The following is a 26,577-nucleotide window of genomic DNA, read 5'->3' on the forward strand; positions in this document are numbered from 1 at the left end:
CCCAGTAGTGGGATTCCTGGATTAACTGGTAGGTCTACTTTTAGTTCTTTGAGGTATCTCCATACTAGTTTCCATAGAGGTTTTACTAGTTTGCAGTGCCACCAACAGTGTGTAAGTGTTCCTTTCTCTCTGCATCCACACCAGCATCTGTTGTTTTGGGACTTTGGATGAAAGCCATTCTCACTGAGTTAGGTGATATCTCATTGTGGTTTTGATTTGCATTTCCCTGATGATTACAGATACTGAGTATTTTTTAAATATGTTTATTGGCTATTAGTCTATCTTCTGTTCATGTCTTTTGCTGACTTTTTAAAGAGGATGTTTGATTTTTTTTCCTGCTATTTTGCTTGAGTTCTTTATAGATTCTGGTTATTAGCTCTATATCAGATGTATAGCAAAACTGAATTTTTAAATTTTACTTAATTTTAATTAATTTACACCTTGAAGACTTAGTACAAAAAATGTAAAATATCTCATATTTTTATGACTACATATCAATATAAACCACAAAGCCCACTGTTATTTAGTTACCAAAATATGAAAACAGAGACTGACAAGTATTCTCTACAATCATTACATAAAATATGAGACTTATATAAAATAAACATACTAATACTAGTATTTTATATAGCTCTTTCCCCCAAGTGATCTCTCAGATCAAAATTAATCTTCCTCCTCTGGTAGCATCTTATGTATAACTTTAGTATAGTATTTATCAAAGTCTAGTTTATATTCAGTAAACTGTATGTACATCTACCACACCTCTCTCTAGTAGACCATAATATTTTTGAAATAGAGGACTCACTTGCTCATTTTAAAAATCCATCAGTCCCCAACATGGTTCTTACACTGGAAATCCTTCCATAAATGTTTGAGGATTTGAATATGGTGTGTGTAGTGGCATTGTCTTAAACATTCATTTCTCTGCGAAAGAAAGCCTAAAACTAATATTGAGATAGTCCATACTCATGGAGGGAAAGATACAGTAAGCATCAAACAAATGTTAGTTTTCCCTGAATCAATTAATAAATGAAACAGAACCTAGTCAAAAAGAGTTGTTCCTAAAACTTGATTAAGCTTATTTTAAAATTCAATGGAAGAAAAAAGATAGCTTGGGGGAAAATATGGTGAGTGGGGGCAGGCAGGGTGAGATCTGATCAGACAGCCACACATCGCATCAGCAACGGTAATGAAGTTCAGGTGACTGGGAATAAGGTCCAGACCAAGGAAGAGAGAGCTCAGGGTAGACTCACACATCTACGGAAGCACAACCTACAAATCAGTGGGGAAAGGAAACAATTGGTAGTTCTTATGGAAAAAAGTGAAACTGTGGGAGATGTCTGAACACCAAACCAAAATATACAATTCAGGTGTAATTGTTTCATATCTAAAAATTATTATGTCACATTTTCTTTTATATATATTTTTTTCTTATATTTTTTCTTTCTTCATTTTTTTCTTTTTTTTAAATTTTTTTATTTGAATTTTTTTTCGAATTGTGTGGGGGTGGGAGGTCTTCTGAGAGGACCGGAAAACCTAGACAAAGTCTAAAAGAGCTGTAACACTATTATGTTACATCTTGTATTATTGAGAATTCCAAATGGACTATGTAATAACATAAATTATATATTGATATCCATTGTTCCTACCCAATCAATAGAAATAAATAGGAATAAATCAATAGAAATACAAAAAGAACAGAAATGATAGTTTTTAAAAACATATCTTGAAGATGCCTAGACAACAATGTACGTAAAACACATTTTTTTCCTTCTTTAATGTAATGAATGGAGCAGAAGTCACTTGTGGCTTTATAAAGCTTAGGACAGAGGTGGAGGCCATCAAGTACGTGCAGGGACTCAGTTACTGTACAAAGTATTACACTTCTAAAGGCTTCTTTGAAGCTAACTCCATAAAGCTGAAAGCAGAATCCAGCTGAACAAAGACTGTGCTCCGGGGCTGTTAACGGCACCTCTCCACTCACCTCCATCTGGGTTGCTGTTAACTGAGCACGCTCAGTATCACCCTCGCTCACCCCATCTCAGCCGGTTAGTTACTCAGAGAGTAACCCCACGTGTCAGACATCCAGAGCATCAGCATCACGTGCAGATGGCGCTCTCTGGATGCCACAGGGTTTGCTTCCACCTCTGGATGCCTGAGCCTGCATGACATTTCTTCCCTGACTTGGAGGGAGGCCCAAACCCCAAAACTGGGCTTCCATAGAAAAAGAATGTCTCAAATATATTACATATCACACACGTTAGATCATCTTTCAGATGAGTTTACAGCCTGCTAGAGAGTCATTTCGCCCATTTTTCTAGATCCCTTATCTTGAATTTTCCTGGTTGATCCTGTGGTGATCTCATAACACAGACATGGTATTACTATGACTATTCGTATTCGTTTTCTCAGGCTGGCTTAACAAAACACAGACTAGGGGCCTTAATTTCTTACAGTTCTGGAGGCTGCAAGTCTACGATCAAGGTGCTAGCAGGGTTGGTTTCTCAGAGGCCTCTCTCCTTGGCTTGCAGACGACTGCCTACTCACTGTGTCCTCACATGGTCGTCCCTCCATGCATGGTCACCCCTGGTGTCCCTCAGTGTGTCCAAGTTTCTTCTTCTTTTAAGGACACCAGTCATATCAGATTAGAGACTAATCTAATGGCCTCACTTTAACTTAACCACCTCTTTAAAGACTACCCTATCTCCAAATGCAGGATGTTCTAAGGTACTAGGGGTTAGGCCTTCAACATACGAATTTTAGGGCGCACAATTCAGTCTGTAACGTCTCTCGTGTGATGATTAACTTGGCAGATATACAGAAGCAGCTGTACTGTAAGACAAGGAGGAGCAGCAGCTGGGAAGCGAAAGATAAAAGATCTATCTCTAAACCGACAGAGAAACTCCACATCCCTGGGAAAATAAAACTCTGATTTCTTTTGTTGAAAACAGTTCATTTTGATTAGGAACTCTCTTCAACTCCTACTTCAATGTTACACAGAGACAGAGTTAGGAGCTACGTAAAGAATTTCATCAAGACAGATAATTAAAGAGGTAATGACCCATTAAATGTCTTTAACAGCTCCTCCTAAATACTCAGACTTTTCTTCTTTTGAGCAGTGACAATTCTCAACATGCTCTCCTTCTGGGTGAAAGAAACGTGCACAGTCTCGGGATACATGGACAGACAGGCAGAGTGTGGGGAGAGGAACAGAGGAGATGGGGGGCGAGGGAAGATGGTGAATGGAGATTTTAAAAGGAAGTTTAGTAAGAAAAATACACACACTCCTGAGGGGTGGGAATGTACACAATGCTGCTTCTCTGAATGAGCCACCAGGGCAGGCCTGACCAAGCAAGTTTCTGGTGCGAAAAATAGGCAACAGGAAGGAAAAAGAAGTATGAAGTTTTTACAGAACCCAGTGATTCATTTTTGAAATGAGATACAATCTAGTTAAAAGGACTTGGGAGACAAGTGAGCACACCGAGTTATCAGTGGAGACAATGCACAGGAGTAAGTTCTCCCATCCTCTGTGGGTTTCTCAAGTCAATAAACAGTATCCCCAAAGATTCAAACCTGAGGCTAGCAAAGGATTCTACAGTCCCAGATTCTGGTGTTAAAAGTCTGTATCATGCCTAAGTAAACACATTTAAAGAGCTATGGGCAAAGATGGGATTTTATAATTACATATTGATTTATGTCAGGATTTTTTTGTCTACTGCAGAGTTTGGAATCTCTCCAGGATTACTTCCTTGCCAATTTCTAGGTAGCTTATAGCAATTTCAAAATACCTCTAAATATACATTTTCAACAGATGGGATTATTAAATGCTCAGTGCAAACAATGATCCATAGCTGTGTTACCACCCACCGGTAGACAAAGCAGAGCTCCTCTCTGCTCCACTCTCATTCCAATAAATATTTACATCTTTCCATTTACTCATTTCAAGACTGTAGGATATGGAATTCCGTTGCTCTTTTAAGGTGAAGGCAAGGAGTTTTTAATGCTTTTTGGATTTTCTAATTCACTTGCTCTCAGGAGAATTTATCTTTAGCATTAAGAATGGACACAGTTTATGATCTGTAGATATTTTCATTTACATATCAACTATACTTCTAAGTATGGTACCAATGTTTTTTCCAAGTAGGAACCATTTTCTAAAAAGTATTTATATTTTTAATTTTTTTTTTTGAGACAGAGTCTCGCTCTATTGCCCATGCTCAAGTGCCGTGGCGTCAGCCTAGCTCACAGCAACCTCAAACTCCTGAGCTCAAGCAATCCTACTGCCTCAGCCTCCTGAGTAGCGGAGACTACAGGCATGTGCCACCATGCCTGGCTAATTTTTTCTATATATATTTTTAGTTGTCTGGCTAATTTCTTTCTATTTTTAGTAGAGACGGGGTCTCGCTCTTGCTCAGGCTGGTCTCGAACTCCTGACCTCTAGCGATCCTCCCGCCTCGGCCTCCCATAGTGTTAGGATTACGGGCGTGAGCCACTGCGCCCGGCCAAAAAAGTATTTATATTTTTAAAGCCTAGAATTGTAGAACTTTTCAGAATGAGCCTATGGCCCAGCCTTCTTTTTCAGATGAGGAAACAGAGGCACAGATATATAAAATGACTTGCTACTCAGTAGCAGAGCTGGAGGAAGAGGCAGGAGAAAAGAGACTCCACAGTTATTGTGGGCACCTGCTAAGTGCCAGGTCAGTGTCTAGGCACTTTCACAAACACACACCTTGCAGCGAGCATCCGTGTCGCAAGCTTAGGAGAGTGGGGCTAAGACTGAGAGGAGTTGGGAAACTTGGCCCACGGTCACTCGCAGTAACTGATTTAACCCAAGTCTGCCTGAAACCACAGACCAATCCTTTTCCATTTCCCTATACTTTCTAAAAAAATAAACAGAACCAAGTTATATTATTAGGTTCAAAACTGGTATTTATAATGGTATTACACAAAATTAGATTCAACAGCTTCTCAAAATCCTAAGTTTATTTCTTACTATTCAATCTCTGGATTGTTATTGGTTTCTGTTTTGGCGGCATAACTGACATTTACTTAAGAAAGTATGAATTAATACATATTTAGATGCAAATCAAGTGAAATCCTGGCTGTTTGACCTTAATTAGTCAGTGGTGAAAAATTCTACAATCTTTTGAGTTTTACTTTGAATGCAATTATTTAAATAAAAATGTAATGCAGTACTCTTTAGCATTACACTTAAGTGAATAGGAAACTTACTAAGTATATCTTACATGCCCATCACCTAATGTTCCTGGAGGGGGACACGAAAAGGTATAAGAATCAATCAGCTAGTAACTGATTCAAACTCAAGACCGCCTGACACCAGAAACCAAGCCTCTTTTTTTTTGAGGCAGAGTCTCGCTCTGTCACCCCAGCTACAGTGCAGTGGCATCATCATAGCTCACTACAACCTCAAACTTCTGGGCTCAAGTGATCCTCCTGCCTCAGCCTCCTGAGTAGCTGGCACTACAGATGGGCGCCACCATGACCGGCTAAGTTTTTTCTATTTTTGATAGAGACGGGGTCTTGCTCTTGCTCAGGCTAGTCTCGAACACCTAACCTCAAGTGATCCCCCCACCTCAGCACCCCAGAGTGCTAGGATTACAGGTGTGAGCCACCGCATCTGGCCTAAGTCTTTTCATTATATAACATTTCCCAGGTAAAAGAAAAAATACAAATAAGAAAGTATAGAATGTACATTAAAAACATATCAAGCATATTTAGCTGTGAAAACTTCTTAGAACTTTGTGTCCTGGTGATCAATTTCTGTGAAGCTGTTAATTAGAAATAGCTTTCCTTGGCAGAGAGAAAAAATAATTTATACTTATTTGGTGTAGTTTGGTAACTACTCACCTACAACTAAACTTGCTGCCAAAAACACAGTTGGACCACAGGGCTAATGAGACCTAATGCTTCACACCTATTGACCCAAAGTGCTGTGGACATAAAAGTCAACCTTAAACCCCCATATGATAATTCTGAATTGCATGAGTGATTAGGTAAGAGTGTGACCTATTACCGCTGACATAAAAACAGCTCAAAGGGCCTGTGCTATTACTATTCACGGGAGCCCGGGGGCATACATAACATTAGCTTTCAGAAGACAGCAGGTAACATTTATCAGCCGACTTTTTGTGTCCTTCTGGTCAAATTTAATGCACAATTTAGAGTCTAAGGTTAAAGCTCTTTTTTTTTAATAATACTCAATTTTCCTTTGAATTGCTGAGAAAATCTAAGTCTGCCCTTGGGTCATCCTCAGTAGACCAGCAACCGGGAAGGAAATGAGCTTCTTTTGTTTTTATGTCGTCATGTCCATAATTAGGCAGTGTTTTTAAAAGAACAAAAAAGTTCCAGGCACAATAACCCTGGTGCAGTTCTGTAATCCAGAGTGGTATACTGGCAAGCCTGGTTATTATTCTTTTTCACTCTTCCCTCGGTTGCCAAGGGCATACTCGGTAAATCAAATCTACTTCCTTCAGCATCTTAAATCCCATTGGTATCCCCGTAGAAACACACATTTCCTGAAGAAAAGGAGCCATGTCTTTGAAAAGGAAGTTGAAGTCTTTAAGCTTGAGATAAGCCTCTTCGAAAGGGAAGAAACTTCTGGCAGGGCTCGAGTGCTTCCTCCCCCAGTGGAAACTGGAACCCTGTCCCTCATTTCACGGACATTACCACACAGCAGGTAAAATACGTTGGTACCACAGGAACCGACTCTGCGTAACGTGTCTGCAGCTTCAGATGGCAACCTTGTTAATTTGGGGAGGTCTGCGAAGATACTTTTTCTTTTCAGTACCCTGACACATCCCCGGCCCCCCAACTCAGGGAAAGCACATTATGGGTATTCATTCAGGCCTACATTGTGAGAAACCCTATTTTGTTGGATTAGGCACATGAGGTCATTAGATCATGACATGAAGCCCATAAAAAGGCCAATACATACAGCCACAGGATTATTTCAGCTTTCCTGTTCCCTTATTTCACCAACTCCCTCTGAACATCTATTTCCATGTTTTAAGCATTATAGTTCACACAACTGCTATACCTTTCCGCCGTTAGTCAAATGGATCACCAAATTAATGAGAATGGCAATTTCAACGTCTACTTGGAAAACATTTTAAGAAACAACCTAACATTTACATCAAAACCCAAGCAAACCAGACAGTGGACATGTATCATCTGGGAGACCTACCCAGATCCAGGAATCGGGAAGGATTCCCTGACAATTCCCTGACAACCCTTACATTGAGGCCTAGAGAAAGAACAGCTTTTAGGAGGGTGCACAAGAGGCAAAGACCGACCACCGAAGGGAAAGTGGTCTTCGCCTGAGCAATGGAGATTAATCTCGTATAGCTGGAAAGGACAAGGCATAGGGCAGGGAGAAGCCAAGTCCCAGATGGTAGAAGGCCTAGAGGGCCAGAGGAGGCAATCTAGAACTTATTGCCAGGGCAACTAGAAACCATCAATTGGAAGAGTCATGTGATCAGATTGTTATTATTATTTGTAGTTGTTTTAGATCACACTGGCTACTGTTGGGGTGAAATCATATTGTCTGATGTATTAGCTTTCTTCCTGGTAAAACTAAATAAAAAAGTGAACATACCATACCCACTTTTTTTTAAATTAAAAAATTCCCTAATTATGTACCGGGGTACTCCAAGTAGCAGGATGTACGAACAAAACTATTATTCAAAACCAACAGAAATAGGCTTCCTGCAGTCAAGGAAAGACACTGAAATTCTTATTTGGGGCAAAAGCATCCTTTGGAGCACTCTGGCCACGCAAACATTAGTGGGCGCGCTCACTCCCGTGCTGTCATTCGAGAGCAAACACCTCAGATGTTATTAAGTGTCCCTTTTACTAACTTGAAAGGCTGCCCCACTGTGACAAAGGCACATCTTCAGAAAGAATTTTTTTCACTGCTCCTCACAGAGTTCTACATCATTGTGCAAAAGGTCACCTGACAACTCCAGTTGCAACTGGGAAGGCGGAATAGATGTGGAATTACCCATTAGAAGACGACCCCTGTAGTCTAGGCAAGAAGTGACAGAGGCTTGGACTCGTGTGGCTGCAGAGTACATCTGAGAGATGCCTGTGGACAGAAACTACAGGACTCGGATGTGCCCTGCCCCTCTCCTAACCCCAGGCTGTCCCTGGATGTGAGGTGTTAAAGGAGGGACTTTATGAAGAGGACTCCTGAGCAACTGGTCGGTGGTGGTGCCATTCACTGCAATGTGGGACTCCAGAGGAGCTGGAGGGCGTGAAGCACAGGTGCATTTGGACGTACGAAGCCACCCACATATAGATGGAAACAGATGGACGAGTAAGGTTGTAGGTCAACAGAGACCCAGGAGGCCAGGCTCAGTGGCTCATGCCTGTAATGCTAGCACTCTGGGAGGCCGAGGCGGGCGGATTGTTTGAGCTCAGGAGTTCGAGACCAGCCTGAGCAAGACCAAGACCCCGTCTCTACTAAAAATAGAAAGAAATTAGCTGGACAACTAAAAATATACAGAAAAAATTAGCCGGGCATGGTGGCACATGCCTGGAGTCCCAGCTACTCAGGAAGCTGAGGCAGAAGGATTGCTTGAGCCCAGGAGTTTGAGGTTGCTGTGAGCTAGGCTGATGCCACGGCACTCTAGACTGGGCAACAAAGCGAGACTCTGTCTCAAATTAAAAAAAGAGAGAGACCCAGGAGCACGAGACTTCAGTTTGGGACTTGTAGAAACACAGATGCTATGTCCAGCCAGGTATTATCTAGGAAAGAAAGCAAAACAGGGAGAGAAGGGTCTGGGACAGATGCAGAGAAATGCTGGAGGGCTCAGCAGCCTCTGAACCAGTCCCCCTGCTTCCACCCCGGCCCCCTACAAAGGGCTTACTCTGGCAGAAAACGCCACAGGACGTGTCCTGCCCTTCTCCTAACCCCCTGCTGCTTCTCTGACCCCAGGCCCCTAACAGGGCTCGCTCTGCTCCCCCCATACTGGCTTTACTGCTGCTCCTCAGATGGATCAAGTACACCACTACGTCAGGGCTTTCGCACTTGCTGTTCCCTTCGCCTGGAATGATCATTTTCTAGATATTCCACACGTTTCACTCCCTTATTTCCTTCAGGTCTCTAAAAATCCCAGCCAATCCATGAAGACTTCCCTGAACATCTTATTCTAAATCGCAACGCTCAATTTAGAATAATTCCCTATTTTCTAAAACTTAATAACATCTGATATGATCTATATCATCTCACATATTTTGTTACGTAGCATAAAATAGTATTATTATATATTATATACATATGTGATATGTATGTAATATATAATTATGATGTATATTATATTATACCATATATATATAATCATCTGGCATATTATATAGTAATTTTTAAAGCTTCCTGCTTCCAAATGTAACTCCATGAAGCCAGCAATCTAATTGTGTTCGTTGCTATATCCCTAGAGCCAAGAAAACGTCCTGGCATGAAATATGCACTTGCTAAATAATTGTAGAACAAATAAATTCCAACACTTCATGATAGCATAGAGGAGTAGCAGGGACTGAAGGTCAGGAGGAAAGGAGAAAATACAGTGTCACAGAAGCCAAAGGAAGAGCATGCCGATAAGAACAGCGGTTGGCATTTATTGGTTGCTTATCACTGTAGCAGACGCTGTGCTCACCACTTCCCACAAACTATCTCGTTGCAGACCTCGCTACAGTCCTATGAGGAAGGCGCTACCCCCACTTCACAAGTAATTTAGAGAACTAAGTAACTATCCCAACGTCACAATGTGTACTAAATCCTGCTAAGAGTGGAAAACATTGAGTCCTAAAAACTCAAGTCCACTGAATTGAGTCACCTGGAGACCACCGATGACCTTAACAAAAACCTGAGCAGTGTCCAGACGGGGGAAGAAACAAGAGGGAGGTGAGGAAATGAGGACAGAGTTAGCCGACTCCCTCCAGGGTTGGCCTGTGAAGAGGAGGAGGAAGACGGGGCTATAGTTAAAGAGGTGGAGGGAGGGTGTCCAAGGAGGGTTTTATTTGAGGTGACAACAAAATAATTTGAATTTATAAAACCCAAACCCTTTTCAGAGTGTTGGTTAGTATGTCTATGTGAGCAATCAGTATAGATCAGCTATTTGTTTTCTCTTCTTCCTGCTGCAAAGAAATTCAGATTTTGCTTATAAATTTGGTTTAAAAAAAATCTTTGGCTATGCATAAAATCTGTTTCCCACATCCTAGAAGATAGGGAAATCTATAGAAGAGAAGGTGTGTAATTGGGTCAACAAAGAAACAAAAAGATGGTCTACTCTGGTTTTCTTGGGAAGTTGAAAATCAGTGGTTTAGAAAAATCAATCAAGCCATACTATTCCATAGCAGTGTGGTTAAGAGGGCCACACGCAGAACCCACAGGCAGATGTTCCTTCTGGGCCAGCCACAGTTTAGCTTTGTCATCTTGTGCACGTCACCCAACTTCAGTGTCAGTGTCCTCTGTGGATCAAGGGGATATTTATTATGCCTCTCTTGGCTCTGGGCAAACTCAGATGAGACGGAGTCAGTAAAAGCCCTTTTTACAAATGCAGGGTATTCCCAGTATTTACTGTGATAGAAGGTAAGCATTAAGAGATACTTATAATGTGCACAGCCTGGAAGCAACCTGTGTGGATACGTGTACAAACATTCACCAAATGATTCAGAATTTTAAAAAAAATTCAGTGATAGCTTAACAATGCCAAATATATATTTAGAAACACCTGCATATTTACTTTCATTATTGCAACTGGTGCTATTGAAGCAGATTTACTGCGAATCAGGTTAAGCCAGGCCTAAGCTTGTGGCTATGACTGCTCTTTGAAAATGCTCAAAGTGTAACATACTTTCAGTTTGATCACTTTCAGCTTGCTCTGGGTTGGACAATGTTCCAATTCTGTACCCAAATTCTGCCACAGAGGTGTTTGTGGCCTGTGCATTTACTAACCAAAGAAAAACCAGTACAGCCAGTCTAATTACAGACCAGCTAAGCTTCAAGACTCTCCCTTAAATACTTCTGACATCAGGCCTCACTCAGGCAGGGCAAGATTACACAGGACTCCAGCCCCGTACCAGTTCCCTGTCTATTTCTTATGGAGACATAGATATGGCCTTCTCCAATTAGAAGGTCAAAGACAGAAGAGAATCATGAGGACTTTACTTTTTATCCTCTTTTAATTTTAAAACACTCAAGTCCCACTCTTCAGCCATCACTGTATGTTACAAATATTAAAAATGTTGAATGCGGTTGGAGGTGGTGGATTAAGAGTTACAGAGACCAAATGCATCAGGAGTTTCACTTGTGTAACGTTCTGGGCTCTGAGAACCTCTGCGTGGGAGTGAGTGAATCCCACATCCACCCAGATAACAGCAACAATCACCCGCTCAGCTCAGCGCAATCCTTCTGGGCACCCTCTTGTAACTCTGTGAAAAGAAACTGGCTCTCCCTCCTCTTGCCCCCTAGGGCCTGGGGCCCTGGACTGCCCAAGGACAGTAACACCCAAACCAGCACTGTCTTCCGAGCTGCTTAGGATCCTATGGTTGTGGCTAGGAATGGCCGGGGGAGCGGAGGGACACGGGGGACCAGAGACCTTTGGTAAAGCGCTCATGTTTTACGAAAGAGTTGAAAGTCCAGTAATTTCAGGACTGAGTAATGTGTGCAGCCTCCTGAAACATCCAGGGAATTATTCTGACATTCAGTGCAGTCCTAGCTAGGATCTTAAGTATCATAAATGCAAAAAAAAAAAAAAAAAAAAAAAAGCAATTTGTATTTACTGGGTATTCAACCCAGTGTGGACTAGGAGATTAATGATGACCATCATCATTTGAGACCTTCCACCTTCCACAAATCACTCTGACCAGTCTTTCCTCCTCCAGCTCCCTCCCTCTCTGAACCTCAGCCATTCTGCCTTACTCACCATTCATTGCACGTGCCTTGCCTCTCCCGTCTTGTGCTTTTGCAGGTTATGTCCCGCTGCTGGATAGAATAATCCCTCCTCTCCCACAGAAATTCCTCCCTTCTGGGCCCAGGTCAAATGCTCTTCCTCAAAGAAGTCTTCTCCAATTGCTAAGAGTAACTCCTTCCTCTTGCCACAAATGATATTTTGTTTACACCAATAATGACCGTACTTATTGAGCACATACTATAGGCCAGGAATTGTGTGAAGTGCTCTATACTTTTTATTTCATTTAATCGTCACGATGCTTTCCATGTGAACATGCCATTATTCCTTTTCATAGCTGAGAAAACTGTGGCCAGGAAAGGTCAAGTACTTGGAAAGGGCAGTGGGGCACTGGACTTGGGCCAGGCAGGTAGACTCCAGAGCTCTCACTCTACCACATGTTGCCATATGCTGTAGCAATGTGTACAAGTTTGCCATCTGCTCTGTGAATTTCTAAGGTCATATATCTTTGGATATCCCCTTATATTAACTCAGGGCCTGGCCCAAGTGGGTGCTGGAATTGGAGCAAAAGTGCATTTACATAGACAGGTCATGGTGGCTCATTCTTCCAGGCACGCTACCTATCCCTCTCTGCTCCATCCTTAACCCAGCAGAAAACCTTCAGGACAGGCCAAGAGCAGCAACTAAACTGGCCTTACCAAGTCAAGGATCCAAGACCTAGGAAGTAGGAGAAATCTGACCCCTGAAACTCTCTAGAAGCATCCAGGAGGCCCACAGGATATGGGCACCATTGTTTTCTAATTTTGGTGGCAGGTATCTGAGACCCAGAAGCCTGCCTCTGTGCAACGCAGCTAGATCTCTCAGAATGGCGAGTCCTAGGGGGCCTTTCTTTTCAGGTATATAATAAACCTATGTTTGTTGTGGTCAATATTTCTTTATACTCTGTTTTCGATCTCCTGGGGGATAATAAATTCTTGCTGAGAGAATAAGACAACAGAGCTCAAAGGCTAAAAGCAAATGGGGCCAGACGCAGTAGCTCTTGCCTGCAATCCCAGCACTTTGGAAGGCCAAGGTGGGAGGATCACTTGAGGCCAGAAGTTAGAGACCAGCCTGAGCAATACAGTGAGACCCCCATCTCTACAAAAAAGTAGAAAAATTAGCTGGGTGTCATGACGTGCACCTATAGTCCCAGCTACTTGGGAGGCTGAGGCAGAAGGATCACTTGAGCCCAGGAATTTGAGGCTGCAGTGAGCTATGATTGCGCCACTGCACTCCAGCCTGGTAACAGAGAAACACCCTGGCTCAAAAAAAAAGCAAACGGGCTCTAATGTTCAATAGACTTGGTTTGAATGAGTCTCAACTCTGCCCCTACCTTTGTGATCTCAGACAAGTTATTTAATGTCTGTACCTAAGTTTCTTTGTCTGATAAAGGAGATAATATCAGCACCTATTCTTTCATAAGATGACTAGGAGCACAGAATGAAATAATGCATGTATAGTGATAGTGCACTCAATAATGGTTAGTTTGTATTATTTAATAATTACTATTACTGTTAATTGTTACTGTTGGTTAGTCATGGTTTATATCTCAAAGGAGCAAGTTCTCCTGAAAAATTCTTTACTAAAGTTTATTGCTTAGTGCTATTCTTTTCTGCTCTACAGAGCTAGCTGTGAATATGGAGACCAACATCTCTGAACGTAAAGAATGAGAAGATGTAAACATTAGAGGTACCACCTAACAATTAAAGCTGCTCAAAATATGGTGGCCTCTAAGATTTTGTACCACCCCTCCCAACGGGAGCTACCTCCTATGGATATTGCCTTTGCTTCAGCTTAGTATCCCAAGATCCTACTTCTTCTAAGACGCTAGTTTTTCCCAGCCACTTGTAGTGATGATTCTCAAACTTCAGTGGACATAAGAATTACTTATGGTGTTTAACAAATCCAGATTCTTGTGCCACACACATGGGATTATGATTTTTTTTTTTTTTTTTTTGTTTTGTTTTGAGACAGAGTCTTGCTCTGTTGCTCAGGCTAGAATGCACTGGTGTCATCATAGGTCACTGCAACCTCAAACTCCTGGGATCAAACAATCCTCCTGTCGCAGCCTCCCGAGTAGCGGGGAATACTGGTGTGTGCCATCACAACTGGCCAATTTTTCTACTTTTTGTAGAGACAGAGTCTTGCTATGTTGCTCAGGCTGGTCTTGAACTCCTAGCCTCAAGTGATCCTCCTGCCTTGGAATCCCAAAGTGCTGGGATTACAGGCATGAGCCACCGTCCCTGGGCTGGGATTATGATTTAATAAAGAACATCCAGGTGATTCTGATGATACCAGTGGTTCTGTGAACTACATTCTCAAAAACATGGTCAGTAACTGATACCTTAGAAATATTTATCCATGCGAGTTTATTTTCTGTATCAGAAAAAGAGTAAAGAACTTTTAATTCTCTAAGTCTTCATCTATATGTTTTGAAATTAATGTTCATGTTAAGCCTAATCCTCAGATTTCACAATAATAGGCATGTCTATTAGTCATGACTTATCCTAGTGAGTCACTTTTAAAGTCTCCCTTTATTTCTTGTTGTTGTTGAATCCTGAACAGTTACTCTTGTTCTTTCCCAAAGTTGTATACTGATAGAATTTTCTTTAAGACAGGCCAGGATCTTGGCATGATTCTCCTGATTCTGGAACCAAGAGGCCTGAGTCTGTCTTATTTCTGACAAACTCTGAGGCTTCTTTTCCAAATGGCTACGGTCAGGGTGATATTGGCAATGACGGAGAACATGATGCCGGAGCAGCTGCAGGCTCTGAAACAGAAGGTGCTCACAAGCCTGCCTTCTAAAATTCATTAACATATGATACGATACATCTCCATCTGACATATATTTTATATATACTATTTTATATATGTGTATGTATAAAATCAGTCCTCAAGGGTCTAGAACAGTGGGTGTCAGGAGAGAAGGCAACTGCAACTACTGGATCTGCCCCAGGACTGGCCAGTCTGAACATTTCCTTTCCCCTGGCTCCAGTGTTCGCAGGTAGCACAGCATGTCAGAGCAGTAAGACCATAAACTCTAGGGGCAGATGACCTGAGTTTCAAATCCCAGCTCCAATATTTACAACTATGTGAACCTGGGCAAGTTATATAACCTCAGTATGTCTCACTTGTTTTCCATCTATAAAATAGTGTAGGGGAGGAAAAATATCTTTTTTCCACCTATCTTAGGTTCACTGGCTCCTATAATAAAAGCCACATTAATAAGAGAAAAGCAAACAAAGTTATTTAATGTGTCTTACACGACACAGGAGCCTTCATGAGGAAATGAAGAGTCAAGGACACAATTAAACCTGAGTGTTTTCTACAGTAGTTTGATGAACAGTGGACAGTCACGGGAAAATACGATAGGGCAAGGGGTAGGAGGCACGTGGAGTAAGCTGCAGGAACTTAGCAAGGCCTGTGTGTGCAGATCCCTCTCTGTGTCCCTTCCTCTTCAGAGATAAGGATGCGCCTTTCCTCTGGATATACGGAGGGTGCCTCTCACACGAGGGTTCACGACCTGCTTCAGGGACAGAGCATATGGGGCTTAATGCTGATGTTAAAGACCTGGACATCCAATGTGGACTTTTCGGTGACATGGGCTATTCACTTTCCTTTCCTGCTTGAGTCACTTTGGGTTGGTTCTTCTCACCTGCAAACGAAAGAATTCTGACCTAGCTTTGTTGAGATATAATTCACATCCCATACAGTTCACCTAGTTAAAGTATACAATTCAGTGCTTTTTAGCATATTCACAGAGTTGTGTTTGTGTAACTATCACGAAAATATAGGATTTTTGATCCAAAAGTCCTCAGAAAAGGCTCAATAGGCATGAGGTGTGGATGGTAACATGGACAGGCATGTGTGAATCTGCTTCCAAAATCAACACAGTTTTGTTTTTTGGTTTTCTTGGTTTTTAATTTTTTTTTTTTTTTTTAACACAGAGATGGAGTCTCACTATGTTGCCCAGTGTAAAGATCACACTAGCGTGATCCCACTACTGATCAACACAGGAGTTCTGACCTGCTGTGTTTCTGACCTGGGCCGGTTCACCCCTGTTGGTCCTCCACTCCCAGGAGGTTGCCACATGGATGCCAAACTTAGCATGGCCAAACTTACCCAATTGGTATAGCACACTACAGCCCAGAACACCGGGGCTCAAGCGATCCTCCTGTCTCAGCCTCCTGAGGAGCTGGGGCTATAGGCGCATGCCATGATGCCCGGCTAATTTTTCTATTTTTAGTAGAGACAGGTCTTGCTCTTGCTCAGGCTCGTCTCAAACTCGTAAGCTCAAGCAATCCTCCCACCTCAGCCTCCCAGAGTGCCAGAATTACAACCATGAGTCACCATGCTGTGCCTAACTTTTTGATTTGGAAGTGGCTTAAGTTCAGCACAACACAATGGAAAAGAAAATGAACTATGAGTTAGAACTCCTGATTTCTTTTGAGAGACATTGGAAAGTCCCTAAAATCCCTTCATACCCTAAATAATTCTACAGTTTAGTCAAATTCTCTCATATTTCAGATGATAAAACTGAGGACCAGTGAGGTTAAGTTAATTGCCCAAGTTCAAAGAGGTACTTACTTTTAGAAATATTGAAGAATTAAGTTCAGTTTTCTATGTTGTTAGTTTCAAGCAGTTCTTACTTCAAGATTTCATACTCAAGATCTAGGTCAGTTTCTTGAAATGCCTGGAGGTTAAGACAGTCTTACAGTACTAATCAAGCATTCATTTGCTCATGCATTCTTTATTCATTCATTCAGGAAATACGCTGTGATTAGGCTACTCCCTATGTTTATGTTCGATTTAGTGTGCTTGTCTTTAAATAGTGTTCTACCTACAATCTAGAGAAAAACCAATATATTTTCCCCAAAGCAGGGTGATTTCAAAAATACTCTATTAGGGTTAGGTAGATAATAGATTGGTAAGTTTCTACAAATATTTGTGCAATAATCTTAGTCTGAAGGAGCAGGAGGTTTAATTGCAGAGACGTGCTGCTGAAGATAGGATGGATGATGGTTAGGGGAATAACCGCGCTCTTCTTCTAAGAAGAATAAAGAAAGTTGATAACCAAACTGGAAATTTAGAATAATTTGACTTCCAAAATCCCCTGAGGCTTCAGAGGACTTAGCAAAAACATAAAGAACAACCCCTGAGCTGTTTACTAATTACAAATCTGTTTGTCTGGGTACGTAAGAATTCTCTATACAAGCTTTGGAAATTTTTAGAAATACACTTCCTGGAAGAACCTGAGAGGTTTGGATCTGGCCAAAAAAATGTAATACAGTCTGCGGCAGGATGCATTGTACTTAGCAGTATTCAAGGACAGAAAGGCATTGGCTTTATCTGGGATATCCTGTGAAAACACATTAAGAACACCCAGGGAAAGATCAGCAGCAGGGATATTATTTGTGGTCAGGGTTGTTTTTAATGTGTGTTTTTTCCTTTGTGAATTCTATACAAAGTAACTTTGAGCCCTGTGAAAAAGTACTGGATGTTTTATTTAAATGACAAGCAAGAGAGTCCCAGCTACCTGGGAGGATTGCTTGAGCCCAGTTTGAGGCTGGGAGGTGCACAATGATCGTGCCTGTCAAGGGCCACTGCACTCCAGCCTGGGCAACACAGAGAGACCCTGTCTCTAAAAAAAAAAAAAAAAAAAAAAGTAAATAAATAAATCACAAGCAAGACGTGATAGAATTTTGAAACTGAGTTCATTGGCAAGGTCGTTGGATGGACTTCAAGGGGAAAACAGTGAAAAGGAAACAAAAAACTGTCCACAATTCCCTCATCTTGATACAACTACTCTGAGAACTTCAATGACTTTTCATTTACTTTTCTCCTAAATATTCACTGTATATACTTGCAATTGGGAGGGGGCAAAGTTCTAAAAGGTCTTGGCGAGACTCCCCCTGCCCACCACCACTGCACTATCCTCCTTCCCCGGCACCTCCCCACACATACATTCTCGGGATCTGAAAACAAGACCAATCCCATCATGATTTTTACCCCTCTTACGGTCAGTCTCTAAAAGCCCAGAATCTCTGGGGATGCAGGAGAATAAACACCATCACCACACTGCCACCCCCACACAGTTCTGAGGAGCCCAATGCCCCAAATCCTTCCGCTCTGCCCTTGGAACCCACAGTCTGTCATCAGCAAAGTCTTTTCTATCCTCAAACTTTGAACATTTTCTTCACTTTCTTGTTCAAGCTTAAACCTGGGTCTACCCTGCAGACACCATTTCCTTTGTGCCATGGCCCCAGGTGCCACAGGTGGGCTCTTGCCCCTTGGAGTCAACGATCTTCCCTTCCCTCTACGCACACTCACCAGCTCTGAAGAGTTGTTCTCCTCGGACTATACCCTGGCTACCCCTCCTTGCTGCAGTTATCAATAGAATCCTCACCTTGTCACTCCCCCCTCTTTCTTTGATGACTTTAGCCCCTGACTCACTTGTTGTCAATATTACTTGTATATGAAAATACTTGGGGATTTCAAAACCCAGAGGAGCCTCCCAATATCCCTGCTTCTATGTTCCCATCAAATACCTTGTGCTCCACCCTACCATAGCTTCCCCCATTGTCAAACTCTAGCCCGTGTCATCACCAAAAACCACAGTGCCTCCAGCATCAATTTCAAGCATCCCAATCACTACTTCCTTTATTCCCAGCTCACTCTCTGTAGTACCCTCCCAGTCCAAAGAGACCTAGAATGTCCTGATCCTATCACCTTCTTGCTATTATTACTATCCTCTATGTCCTCATGTAGCTTCTCAGGCAGCTCATCATTCACTTACTGGGATGCCCAACTCCCTTGCCTCTCCTTCCCTTCATAATATTCACCCAGCAAAGCCTCCACCCTGGGTAAACCTAACTCTCCACTCTGTGCCTGGACCCATGCAGCACAACATGGCTAGAGGGAAACAGATACGCATGTGACTGGTCTCACTTTGAACTCATGACCGGAAACTAGGATTGCCACCTGGTCGTCCCACCATACTTCCCTGGCCCGTCTACTCACCCGTGCCCCTGGATGGTCAACTCATGCTACCCTCTCCTCCAACTCCACACCTCCTCCTCCTCCACCTTTACTCTCGGGTCACAGCCTTGCTTTCTGCTTCTCCGAAGAACAACTGAAGCAATCAGAAGAGAACTTCCATGAGCTCCCACTACCACATCTGTCCCCCTACATGTACCTGGACCGATAGGCACTCTGCCTCCCTCCTGTTGCCGTGGGTAGACTGTCTGGGACCCTGAAGCCAACCCCTCTTCCCGACTCAAGGGCATTGCACCAGCAGTTCTTCCCTCTCTTTCCCGCATCACCATACTTTCTCTCCCTGTGGATCATTTCCAAGAGCATCAAACATGCTGTTATTTTCCTCACCCTTAAATGCCCCTCCTTGACCCCATTAAGACCTGTTAAACCTAAGTCAAATCTTACTGTTCCAGCTTGAAACCCCCTGATGGCTCTCATCTCATTTAGAGAAAAGTCAAAATCCTACCAGGCCCTATGCGGTCGGCTCATCTACTGCTTTACCCTCCGTGCTCTGGCCACCCCGGCATGTTCACTTTTCCTGCAACACACGCCAGGCACGCTCCTTGCTCAGGGCCTTCGTATTTCCTGTTGCCCGAAGTGCTCTCCCTCAAGATATCTGGGTGTTCATTTCCTCATGTCACATTTTTACTTAAACATCATCGTTTCAGGGAGGCTTTCCTTGGCCTCCCTGTAAAATTGCAGCCACACTTCCTCAAACTTCCTATCTCTCTTCCCTGCTTTATTTTTCTTCTTAGTGCTTATCACTAACATACACCACACAAGCCTTACTTGTTAGGTTTATGGACTGTTTTCCCCCATTAGAATATAAGCTCCAAGAGAGCAAAACATTTTTGTCTGTTGTGTTTACTGCTGAATGTATTCCTTAGCAGTGCAGTGCTTGGCACATAGTAGGTACTTAATAAATATCAGTCAAATGAATGAATGATTAAAATTAAAGACACAAGACATAATGTTAAATCATTTTAAAGTTTTCACAATCATGCTTATTTATGATTCTTCTATAGCCTGTGCATTAGAGTTCTCTGATTCAAACCTATGGATCTCATTTTACCACGTTCTACTGTAATCATATCGTTCTGTCTTTCAAATAGAGTTTGAAAGAGAAAAGTAAAGAACCTGGAGTGCCTTCAGCAACTCACTGAGTCTCTTTCCTTGCTTTCATTTTGGTGTATACTAAGATTGGTTTGTTGAGAGGAGGCATTTGTGTCTATCTTGGGGAGATAGCAGAAAAGATCTTGGGGGGATTTCAGCATGAGTATTTGGCAACAGAAATGATGATTCAGAGCTTGAATATGAAACTCACACAGAGGCTCAGGGCAGAACACAGGAGCTGGAAAGAGAAGGTAGGATCAGCCATATCGCCAGAGAATAAGGCTTTCTGGATTAGAAAGATATTTTGGCCCAGAGCAGATTCCAGAGATCAAAGGAGAAGTGGCATTCCACAACGGGAATACAGATTTTAGCCATGATTAAAAGTAAAAATGAAAACAAAACCGCAACAGGATAGAGATTCCAAAACAACAGGGGGACAGTGAGCTCTGGAGTCAGAAGCCCTTGCTTTAAGGCGGCCTCCACCAACTCCCAGCTCTGGGACACAGTTCTCAGGGCTGGGGAGGGTTTCAGGGCAAGCAACAGCACTGTCGGGCAAAGGCAGGGGCTGGAGGATGTCACTCCTCCCCCACCCCAACCTCCACTGTGTCCCCAGAGCCCAGCACAGCATAAGACACATAGCGGACGCTCAACAAATACGTTTGACGAACGAATGAGTAACGCAGGAGGACAACTCCCCAAATCAAGCCGCCTCTGCCCTCAACACCAGACTTCACAGAATTTCTTGCTTTATCACTTTCCTGTACCCCCGCCCTCTGCTTAACCCACCCCCAGATCATCCTCACATTTGTTGTTTGTGTCCCCACTCCACAATGGAGCTGGCGTCAGCTACGTCAATGCCTGAGCTGCCAGACGTTAATTTCCAATTAAAAACAAAGTGTTTTAGCAGAGAAATGTGGACGAGGAGGCACTGTGCGGGCTCCAGCCTCCATTTATTACTCCACATTGACAGATTTTTTTTTTTTTTTTTTTAATAGCAGAATCTTGTTTTTCTCCTCTAGAGGAAAGCTTGTTTCCATAGAAGGATTTCCCCTCTTTGTGTTCATTCTTCATTCACAGTTTCAGTGTTTACTTTTTGCTTTTTATCTTTACATAATCCTTGCTGTTTCAAGAATCTGAAGAGACTCTGGACTAGAATCCCTCACCCTCCTCTGCAAAACCTCTGGTTCGTGCCAACAGTGGCCGACACATTTCCCTAGTTTTCCTTTCACATCTTTGTCATGAGAAAAAATGCTGGTAAATCATGTGGACAAGCCTCAGATAACTTGGTTATTTGTTTATGGGACTTTTTCAAGTCTTTCAGCCAAGATTTTGTGCAACGATCAGTTCGTTTTAATGGAGTTGCTGGAGAGGGGATTCCAGTTCCATATGGGCTGCATGGCCAGTGACCTGTCTAGAAGTCCAGCAAGGTTACAGAGGAAGAGAGAGCCCCTTTGCCTGGAAGGCCAGGGGACCCACTGCCCAGAGAACAGCTGTGTCCACTGCAGCAAGTGGCTGGCCTGCAGGACTAGCTCATAAGCAACGGGGAATGAGGCCTGGGAATTGTTTGCCGGAGCAGGAAAAGAAGTGATGCCAATGTGGGCATATCCCGCAGAATATGACCTCCATGAGTGAAGGCAGGGGACTCTTCTTGTTTTGTTCAACACGTCCCCAGCACCTAGCTGTGTACACAGCTCAGGATTGATGTTCAGCAAATATTCGTGGAATGAATAAATGAATGAAGTAGAAGGACAGGGCACCACAAGAATCCCCTTGAATAAAAAGAGTTTTGGAAAGAATTAAACCTGCTACTGTCATGTTTAATTTCACTAGAAAATATCTGTAATTCTATCGAAACCCCAGGTTGGTGTGGACTGGAGAAAAAAAAAAAAAATACTAGTTACCAGGTCCTTTTTTGCCACATAAGACAATCAAAAAATGGGCACTTTAGGCAAAAATGATGATGTCTAGTGTGTACCTAATAGTTAAGAGGTGAGAAACTGAAACAACGATTTGTGTATGTAGTGCTGTACCTGTGTGAGTTATTATGTATCGGTACATGCAGAGCTACAATTTATTGAGCATTTGCCGCATGTCAGACTATTTAATTTTTCTAACGCCACTAAGATATCACAGCATTATCTCCATTTTATAGATTCAGAAACTGAGGCTCTGAGGACTTAAAAAATACAGCTCAATACAAGGCAACCTTGAAAACAAAGTGACTCCTCATTTTTCTAATGAAAAAATTACCTACTTCCAAAGATTTCTGGCTAACTTGAATAAAAAAGCTTTTAGAAATGACATGAAAAAAATCTCTTGTATACACTGTTTAAAATTGGTTTCCCTGATCATCACCTAAATGCACATTTGGGAATGACACCAATTGGGTATCAGACTTAGGTGGGGGGTCGGGGGAGGGGATGGGTGTATACCTACATGATGAGTGCGTTGCACACTGTCTAGGGAATGGTCACGTTTGAAGCTCTGACTCAGGAGGATGGGTGGTACATGGGCAATAGATACAACCTGAACTTTTGTACCCCCATAATAAGCTGAAATTAAAAAAAAAAAAAAAAAAAAAAGAAAAAAAAATAAGAAATCTACCAAGGTCACTGACTTAATTAATATCCTTTGGTCAAAAGAAGAAGAGACGGAAATACATTTTCGAATTTATTTCTCAGAGAGTAGCTGTGCCCACTGATCAAACTTTACATAATCTTTGGGAGTTATGGTTACTCTTTGGGAGTTATTAATTAGCATGTAATATTATTCCCATCGGAGATATTATGAAGTTTTAGTAAGTCTAGGTATCTCCAAAGTGGGCTTTTTACAGACAACCCTAAAAGGATATTTAATAGTAATTAAACACAGAGTAGGATTTTATTATGGGAGTGTTTTCAGTCTTCAACTTTACCTAGCATCTTTCTTCTCAGTGGTGCTACTGTTGAGCACCCTGTCTCTGTACTTTCAATCAACGGTCTCTCTTAGAGCCTGTACTTTCCTTAACCAGCAATGCTAAAAAGGAAAAATGTAGTTTCAAGGTGAGGCAAGATTTGGTTCACTGAGTCTGAATCAGAAACACAGACCCTAGACAAATGTAAGGCTAAACCAAAGAATATGAGAATAAATAGATTTTCAAGGAAGGAATGTGAGACCTATATAATAGGTGTTTTTCTTCCAGGGATAGGGATATGAATAATGTGATAATAAGATATCTACTAATATTTATCAATTTAATTCAACATACACATTTCAAATGTCTTCATCATGATTAGAGCCGGCCAGCTTTTAAGTCAACTAACACGGCTTTCTGGCATTCTGTTACACCCACCTTGTTTCCTTAGTAGAAACACACGTGAACATAAACACAGCCCCTTCCCACACCACCTTTTTTAAATAGCTGCATATTATTCCAGAACTTATTGTCAATTCTCTAAATTGAACACTGGGTTGTTTCTGAATGCTCAATGTTACAAACAGCATTGAAATGAACATCCTTGTGAATAAAGTTGTACACACGTCCTTCATGATTTCTATAGAATACTGTTAGGTCCAAAGATGTGCATATTCCTAAGGTTTTTTAATACACACTGGCAAATTCTCCAGAAAGATTATTATCTATGTACACTCTACAGTAAGGTAAATTTTCGCTATGTTTTCCTAGTATTATTATTGCTACATTTGCCAGGATTTCGCTGTAACACTCAATAACCTCTTTGGGGGGGAGGAGGGGACAAGAGTCTCACTCTGTCGCCCTGGGTAGAGTGCAGTGGCGTCATCACAGCCCACTGCAACTTCAAACTCCTGGCCTCAAGGGATTCTCCCACCTCAGACTCCTAAGTACCTCGGGACTACAGGTGTGAGCCATCACACGTGGCTAATTTTCCTATTTTTTGTAGAGATGGGGTCTTGCTCAATAAACTTTTAACAAAATCATTTTTATGAAAGTATAATACATAAGAAGTAGGTAAAGTACATACGAATAGTCTGATGAATTTTTATATAGGTGTACCTCTGTAACACCACCCTTATCAAAATACAGATCATTTCCAGTCCCCTAAAATGTTTCACTATGACTTGTCCCAAATCAATCAATACTTCCTCACCCCAGCACAAGAGGCAATCTATCTTTTTTTTTTTAATTTCTTTCTACAACCATTAATTAGTTTTCCTTCTTCTTGAAGTTCATAGAGGTATTCTTTTTGTGTCCGGCTTCTTTCACCCAATATAAACATCTTTGAAATTCATCTGTGTTCCTGTATGTTTCATTAGCTCATTATTTCTTTTAATTACTTCATTATTTTTATTGCTGTGAAGTATTTCACTGTATGGAAGTGCCACATTTTATTTTATCCAAACCCCTGTAGACATTCATTTGGATTATTAGTTGGGGTCTACCAGGAATAAGGCTGCTATAGACACCCTTGTGCATGTCTCTTGGGGGACACACACACTCGTTTTTCTTGAGTGTATACCTAGTAGTGGAACTGCTATCCGTGGGGTGAGTGTATGTTTAGCTTTAGTGGAAACTGCAGGTTTTTTCAAAATGGCTGAACCAACTTGTATTTCCACAAATTATGTGTGAGAGTTTCAATTAGTCCACAATTGTTGCCAATATAGTGCTTACAGCCTACAGTACTTGGTAGACACAAGACATGACAGTCTTCACATGCTCAATTTTTATGTCGGTAACTTACTCTAGGTTCCACCTACAGTACACAGACTACAATAATGAAGAAGGAGGTTTAGTCAGTTGATTCAAGTGGTTGATTCTTGGTAGAAAGTGTCCCAATTACCAACCTAGTCAGTATGTCTGAGACCATCTAACATGCAAAAATGTCACAGAAAAATCCACATGACCTTTCAAGTCAAGTTATTCACTGCCAAGATGAACCTCTAGGACAATCCATAATATGCCACAGACTCGATAATCTAAAGCTGTGGTCCCCAATCCCCAGGCCACGGACCAGTACCAGCCCATGACCTGTTAGGAACTGGGCCACACAGCAGGAGGTGAGCAGCAGGAGAGCAAAGCTTCATCCGCATTTACAGCCACTCCCCATCGCTCGCATCAATGCCTGAGCTCCGCCTCCTGTCAGGTCAGCTGTGGCATTCGATTCTCATAGGAGCTCCAACCCTTCTGTAAACTACACATGCAAAGGTTCTAGGTTGCGTGCTCCTTATGAGGATTTGTCCGAAACCACCCTCCATCCGTGGAAAAATTGTCTTCCATGAAATTTGTCCCTGGTGCCAAAAAGGTTGGGGACTGCCGATCTAAAGTAAAGATACAGGCACTTATACCTCAAAACTGATTTATGAGATTATATGTTACTCAGCATAATTAGACCTCTCATCTCAGTGAGAAATTTCAAAAAATTACAAAGTCTGTAAAAGCTACAAACTTTTGTTAGTTGAAGCCTCATATGTCCCTCATAAAAATCTATTACCGTGTTCACTTTATAAATAAGCAAACTGAGGGTGTTTTAGGAGGCCTCCCTAGTGAGATAGTGAATCAGTCTCAAAGGCTATATAAAATGTAGAAGAACCAACTCCAATTCTTTGTTCTCCAGCTAAATCACTGCCAGACTTTTTCCAAGTGCACACTTATAAAAAGTAATTTGTAACTGTCTACCTGGAAGATCTAGCCATCTGCTAAACAGCTGGAGCCAAAAATGTTTGAATCTGCACAAATACTGAAGTGTGAGAAACTGAACTTGAAATCCGCATTTCACGATTTCCAAGGCATGCTCAAGGATGGCAGCAGTGCTGTCCCTCAAGATCCACTCTGCCTTCTCTGGGGGCCCCATGTACATGGGCTGCATCAAAGGGCTTCCAGCTGAACTCACCCCTGGGGAGCAGCAGTAGGGCGGGGGCAGGGAGAAGAGCCAGGCTGGGGTATTCATCTCCCCTGCTCCCCTCTCTGTGGCTCACTGTGGGCTGGCTGCATCCCTCGCATCCCTTCACTGAAGGTCACAGCTGGGGTCAGGCAGCCCCCTCCACACGGCCTCCCAGCCCCAGGTTCAGGGAAGCACTCCCTTTCCTCTTCAGCCGTAGATAGGGCTGGTCTCAGCCCCTCTGTTACGAGCCTGAAGTAGCCCTGCAATATCGCCTGCATTTTTCTCTCTACCTTTGTAAGGAGATCCTTCATTAATTCTCTTCAGATTATTTGGGTGTGTCATCTATTTCCTGTATGGGCTCTAGTTGACACTGTAGACTCATCAAAGGCCCAGACCAAAGCCTTCATAATAAATGAAAGGAAGGGCACCATTAGAAATATCCTAAGTGACACATGTAGTCTTAGGAAGCCTGGAGGAGGAGAAAGCAATGAATGGTTTTCCCTACTGACCCATAAACACACCACCAAAAAAGAGTTGGTGGTCTCCTTGGCATTGGGGCTATACAGCAAGCAGGAAGGGGGCAGGGGGACCCAAAAGGACAGGTAGTAAGCACCCATGATGTG

At 42.2% G+C, this 26,577-nt stretch overlaps 1 protein-coding gene and 1 pseudogene across 1 annotated transcript in view; both read right to left on the bottom strand.

The window, feature by feature from the left end:
• TMCC3 (transmembrane and coiled-coil domain family 3) overlaps nt 1-26,577 on the bottom strand; it is a 268,149-nt gene that overhangs the window by 80,275 nt on the left and 161,297 nt on the right. The window lies entirely within an intron of this gene.
• LOC138397762 (U7 small nuclear RNA) lies at nt 1,510-1,567 on the bottom strand (annotated as a pseudogene).

Source organism: Eulemur rufifrons, chromosome 16, assembly GCF_041146395.1.
Source record: "Eulemur rufifrons isolate Redbay chromosome 16, OSU_ERuf_1, whole genome shotgun sequence".
Taxonomy (NCBI): domain Eukaryota; kingdom Metazoa; phylum Chordata; class Mammalia; order Primates; family Lemuridae; genus Eulemur; species Eulemur rufifrons.